Source organism: Glycine max, chromosome 20 (assembly GCF_000004515.6).
Source record: "Glycine max cultivar Williams 82 chromosome 20, Glycine_max_v4.0, whole genome shotgun sequence".
NCBI classification, from domain to species: Eukaryota; Viridiplantae; Streptophyta; class Magnoliopsida; order Fabales; family Fabaceae; genus Glycine; species Glycine max.
The window spans coordinates 8,403,884-8,409,765 of NC_038256.2; the positions used below are offsets into that span (position 1 = coordinate 8,403,884).

General features: G+C 37.7%; 1 non-coding gene across 1 annotated transcript; it reads right to left on the reverse strand.

Moving 5' to 3' along the window:
- Positions 1 to 4,592: 4,592 nt before the first annotated feature.
- On the reverse strand, positions 4,593 to 4,666 carry TRNAM-CAU (transfer RNA methionine (anticodon CAU)). The gene has a single exon. It is a non-coding gene; the product is annotated as a tRNA-Met (tRNA).
- Positions 4,667 to 5,882: the final 1,216 nt, after the last annotated feature.

Sequence of the window (5,882 nt, forward strand, 5' to 3'; positions counted from 1 at the left end):
CCATATGGTCTAACTTTGTTGATGGTAAATGGTCCAGACCATTTAGATTTGAGCTTCCCAAGGAACAATTTCAGCCTTGAATTGAATAGTAGCACCTGTTGGCCTGGTTGAAAATTATTCTTTAGCAGCTTTTTATCATGGTAAGTTTTAACCCTCTCTTTATACAGCTTGAAGATTCATATGCAGTCAATCTCATTTCTTCCAACTCCAATATATGTAGCCTCTTTTGCTTTCTAGATGCGGCTTCATCAAAGGTCAGAAATTTTAAGGCCCAATAAGCTTTATGTTTGTTAGTCATCTTATACGACTAACTTTTGTATAGAAAACTTTTTCAAAACATGTATAGTTTCCCAATTTATAGTTCTTTTGTAGGAATTTGTAAATAAATCTTGATATGTTTAGATACCTATCATTAGAGTATCTTTAATTGGAATTAATGATAAAATCTATACAATTTCAGGTCAAAAGAGGCTAAAGTCTTGAAGTGCTAAAAGGAGCAGTCGCGCTAAGTGGAACCTGTGGGCTCAGTACGCATCTACCGCTAAGCGCAGCTTCAACGTGCTTAGCATGATGAGAGAATCTGGAAGAGCATAAGAATCAAGGTCGCACATTAAGAGTGAGATCAGCTTGCTAAGCGAGACGTTCGTCTCTTGCCAGGCTCAACGCACGACTAAGCGCGATATTGTGATTTCAGAGCCTATTTAAAGCCTGATTTGTCAGAATTAGGGTACACAACATTTTTACCAGAGCTGCATACTTTTGCATAGAATTCGAGAAGAGTGCTCTGGAGGCAGCAGAGTGGCAGCGGCTAAACAAGAAAGCTAAGGTTCATCACTTTGAGAGATTAGAGAGTGTTTGAGTGATTGTGAGGTGCCAAGAAGAGGAGGAGGGATCCCCCTTCCTTGTATGGCTGGCTAAAAACCCTAGTTGGGGATTTCTAATGAACAGTTATGTAATTAGTTTTCATATCTACTTAATTGTGTTTTGTGTGTTCAATGCTTAATTACTGCATACTCTTGGTCTGATCACCTACTTGTGTGTACTGTTAGGTGACTTTAGCATTGAGAAATGTACTGTTGCCTTAGAACTTGATAGAAGTAGGGCCAAATAACTGCATTACCAGGGATGGATTGTAGGGTTTTAGTTTTCTTATTATGTTGTGATGATAATGCTGTTTAAGTTAAGCCTAGTCCAACAAGAGGGATCTGAAAATGAAGCTTGGGTTAAATTAGTCTAAACTTACGAGGAATCGAGGTTTAGTACTTTAGGCTTCAACATAGAACACAAGAACATGATCAATTAGAGAAATATCTTCATATGCATCAACTCATTTTGTCAGAAAGACCCAACGCTTTTTACCTATTGCTATCAACTTTTAATTACTTGCATTTACTGTTTTTTAATATAGAATCTAGTTTATCTTTATTTATATTCTCAATTATCAATGTTGTTCACACAATGCCCTATTTCTGAGTAAAACTCTATCTAATAAGCAAGTTCTTGAGTTTAATACTCGGATTACTCCATTTTAAATTTTAAATGCTTGACGACCCGGTGCGTTTTTCGGTGTTTCATTTTCCTTGAATATACTACTAGTAAATTTGAGAAAAAGAAACCGTGTTGAAGGGTAAATAAAAGCCCCACGAAAAGAAATGTTCCATCTCCACAGGAAAGTGACAAGACTTGCCATAAACCATTTGAAACGACGATAAGCCTATCGGAGTTTTAAATGCTGTTCTATATGCTCATAAAGCATCATCCAGTTTGAATGACCAATCCTTCCTAGTAGAGGCCACGGTCTTTTCTAAAATCTTCTTCAATTCCCTATTTGACACTTTTGATTGGCCATTGGTCTGAGGGTGATAGGGTGATGCTACCTTGTGTGTTACATTATATTGCTTCAACACCTTCTATAGCTGATTATTGCAGAAATGTGTGTCTCCATCACTTATTAAAATTCTGGGTACCCCAAATCGTGAAAAGGTGTTTTTCTTTAGAAACTTCACTATAGTCTTGGCATCATTATATGGGGTAGCCACTGCTTCAACCCATTTAGAAACATAGTCTACAACTACTAGAATATATTCATTTCCAAAGGACGAAGGGAAAGGGCCTACAAAATCAATCCCCCAGCAGTCAAAGACTTCAACCTCCATAATATTTTGTAGAGGCATTTCATTCATTTTTTTTATGTTCCCCATCCTCTAACATTGATCACAATACAACACATGCTGATGTGCATCTTTGAATAATGTTGGCCAAAAGAACCTAAATTGCAAAATCTTAGCTGCTATCTTATCTCCACCATAATGGCCGCCACAAGGTGAGTTATGACAATGCCATAATATGTTCTTGGCCTCCTCTTTCGTCACACATCTTCGGAGAAGGTTATCAGCTCCTATCTTGAACAAGTGTGGGTAATCCTATATGTAAAATCGAGCATCATGTAGGAATTTCTTCCTTTGCTACCAAGTTAAGTCCTTAGGGATGATTCCCGCTGCTTTGAAGTTGGCCATATCAGCAAACCAAGGTCTTTCATTAACCATGAACAAGGATTCATCAAGAAATTCATCTCTAATCTCTGCTTTTTTGAACTGACTTCCTCATTAACCAATCTTGACAAATGGTCTGCTACAACATTTTCAAATCCCTTCTTATCCTGAATTACCAAATCAAATTCTTGAAGCAGCAAAACCTATCTTATCAATCGAGGTTTAGAGTCAGCCTTGTTGAGCAAATATTTAATTGCTGCATGGTCAGTGTAGATGATGACTTTTGATCCCACCGAGTAAGATCTGAACTTTTCAAGTGCATAGACAATTGCCAGCATTTCTTTTTTAGTGGTAGCATAGTTAACTTGTGCATCATTCAAAACTTTGCTAGCATAATAGATAACATGAAAGATTTTTTCTTTTCTCTAACCAAGCATAGCACCTACAGCATAGTGACTCGCATCACACATTAATTCAAACTCTTGCCCCCAATCTGGTGTTGTAAGCACTGGAGCAGATACTAGTCTGATCTTGAGATCATTAAATGCTTCCACACATTCTTCATTAAACACAAATGCAGCATCCTTGTTCAATAGATTGCTGAGTGGTTTGGCGACTTTTGAGAAATCTTTGATGAATCGCTTGTAGAACCCAACGTGTCCTAAAAAGCTTCTCACTCCCATGACATTTATTGGAAGAGGAAGTTTCTCAATAAAATCAATCTTAGCCTTGTCCACCTCAATCCCCCTCACTGAAATTTTATGTCCTAACACTATGCCTTCTTGGACCATAAAGTGACACTTTTCCCAATTAAACACCAGATTAGACTCTTCACATCTCTGTAATACTCTTTCTAAATTCGATAGACAACAATCAAAAGATGAGCCAAAAACAGAGAAATCATCCATGAAAACTTCGATACATTTCTCCACCATATCTGAAAAAATTGCCATCATGCACTTCTGAAACATAGCCAGAGCATTACAAAGACCAAAAGGCATACGCCTATAAGCGAACACACCAAACGGGCAAGTGAAAGCTGTCTTCTCCTGATCTTTGGGATCCACTACGATCTGATTATAGCCAGAGTATCCATCCAGAAAATAGTAAAATGATTGCCTTGCAAGTCTTTCTAGCATTTGGTCCATGAAGGGAAGTGAATAATGGTCCTTCCTAGTGGCATTCAATTTCCTGTAATCTATGCACATCCTCCACCCGGTGATAATCCTTCTGGAGATTGGTTCATCTTTCTCATTTTTAATCACTGTCATACCTCCCTTCTTGGGAACAACCTGCACAGGGCTAACCCACGCACTATCTGAGATAGGAAAAATGAGTCCTGCTTCCAGCAATTTGAGTACTTCCTTGCACACTTCTTCTTTCATCACTGGATTCAGTCGTCTTTGGGGCTGCCTCACTGGCTTGTAATCAGCTTCCATATTAAATTTGTGCATGCAGTAAGACGGACTGATCCCTTTCAAATCAAAGATGTGCCATTCAAATGCTGCTTTGTGTTTCTTCAAAATCTGCACCAGTTGATCCACTTCTGCCTTCTTCAAGGAGCTTCTAATTATGACTGGTTTAGCTTAATTATCCTCCACATATACATACTTAAATACTTTTGTCTGTAAATACTGCATATTTTATTCCATTCATAAATCTATTTTCTTCCCTATGAGTTCTAGTCTCAATTAAAATACTAGTTTTTACTGTTCATATGTTATGATTTGAATATACCACACCAATTCGTTATGTATGGATGATGAGATTCCATTGATACAGAGCTACTCGTTCTTTTTTCTCTGACAGATGGTCAGAACTTCATCTGAGTTCGAATCCTACTGAGAGGTCTACTAGAGATCAGAAATTGTTGAAGAAAGAACAAAAGAAACATCTTGTTCTTTCCAGGCGATCGGAAAATAAAGAAATAGTGAATTTATTCAAGATAATTATGTACTTACAAAATACCGTCTCAATTCATCCTATTTCATCATATCCGGGATGTGATATGGTTCCAAGGGGTGAACTGGACAGTTCCAATAAGATTTCATTCTTGAACAAAAATCCGATAGACTTATTGGAGGGAGGGTCCCATTGGCGTGCATCCAGTAGGAATTGAACCTACGAATTCGCCAATTATGAGTTGGGCGCTTTAACCATTCAGCCATGGATGCTTAGCGGGAATCCTCGTACATGGTGAATAACCAAATTCCAATTGAAGTGAAATCTTTCGGATAAATCAATGCAATTAGGAGGATTCGATGAAAGGACATCAATTCAAATCCTGGATTTTCGAATTGAAAGAGATATTGAGAGAAATCAAGAATTCTCGCTATTTCTTAGATTCATGGACCCAATTCAATTCAGCGGGATTTTTCATTCATATTTTTTTCCATCAAGAGAGTTTTATAAAACTCTTGGACTCCCGAATTTGGAGTATCCTACTTTCACGCAATTCACAGGGTTCAACAAGCAATCGATATTTCACGATCAAGTATGTAGTACTCTTTGTAGTAGCGGTCCTTATCTATCGTATTAACAATCGAAAAAATGGTCGAAAGAAAATAAGAGTATGGTAGAGTCTTCAATTCCACTTTAGGCTTTCCTACTGGGTTGCTGTTTTTCAATTCTTCAAACACAGTATTTCTAACAAAATTTTCTCTTGCATCATCTAACTCCTCAATACAAGCCTTCACTTCTTCTTCCTCCTCTTTAGTTAGACATTCTACATGATTATTCAGTGCTTTTTTCAAAGGAGACTGTAGTACCATGGTTGTAGCTGCTAATTTTATCTCCTGTTCTACCTTATCCACATCAAAACAGGCCTTTTGATCACTTAAGTGCTTCATTGCTTCGAATAAGTCAAATGAAATTTTTTGATCATCCACACTCAGTGCTAGTTTACCTTTCCCCATATCTACTACACAATTGCCAGTGGACATGAAAGGGCGTCCCAAAATTATTGGAATTTCAAGATCCTCCTCTATATCCATAACCACAAAATCTGTAGGGAAAGTAATATGTTTTACTTGAACCAGAACATCCTCAATCACTCCATAAGGTCTGGTGATGGAGTGATCTGCTAACTATAAAGTCATCCTAGTAGGCATTATCTCTAACTCTCCAAGTCTCCGGCACATGGAAAGCGGCATCAAATTAATATTGGCTCCCAAATCAATAAGAGCTTTGCCAACATAAACTTCACCTATAGAACAAGGTATAGTGACGCTGCATGGATCTTTATGTTTTGGTGGAAGGATACATTGAATTACGGCACTACAATTTCCTTCCATAATGATGTTGTCACTATGGATGTACTTGTTCTTCCTAGTTAGCATGTCTTTCAGAAATTTAGCATAGAGTGGCATCTGCTGTAGAGCTTCTCTAAAG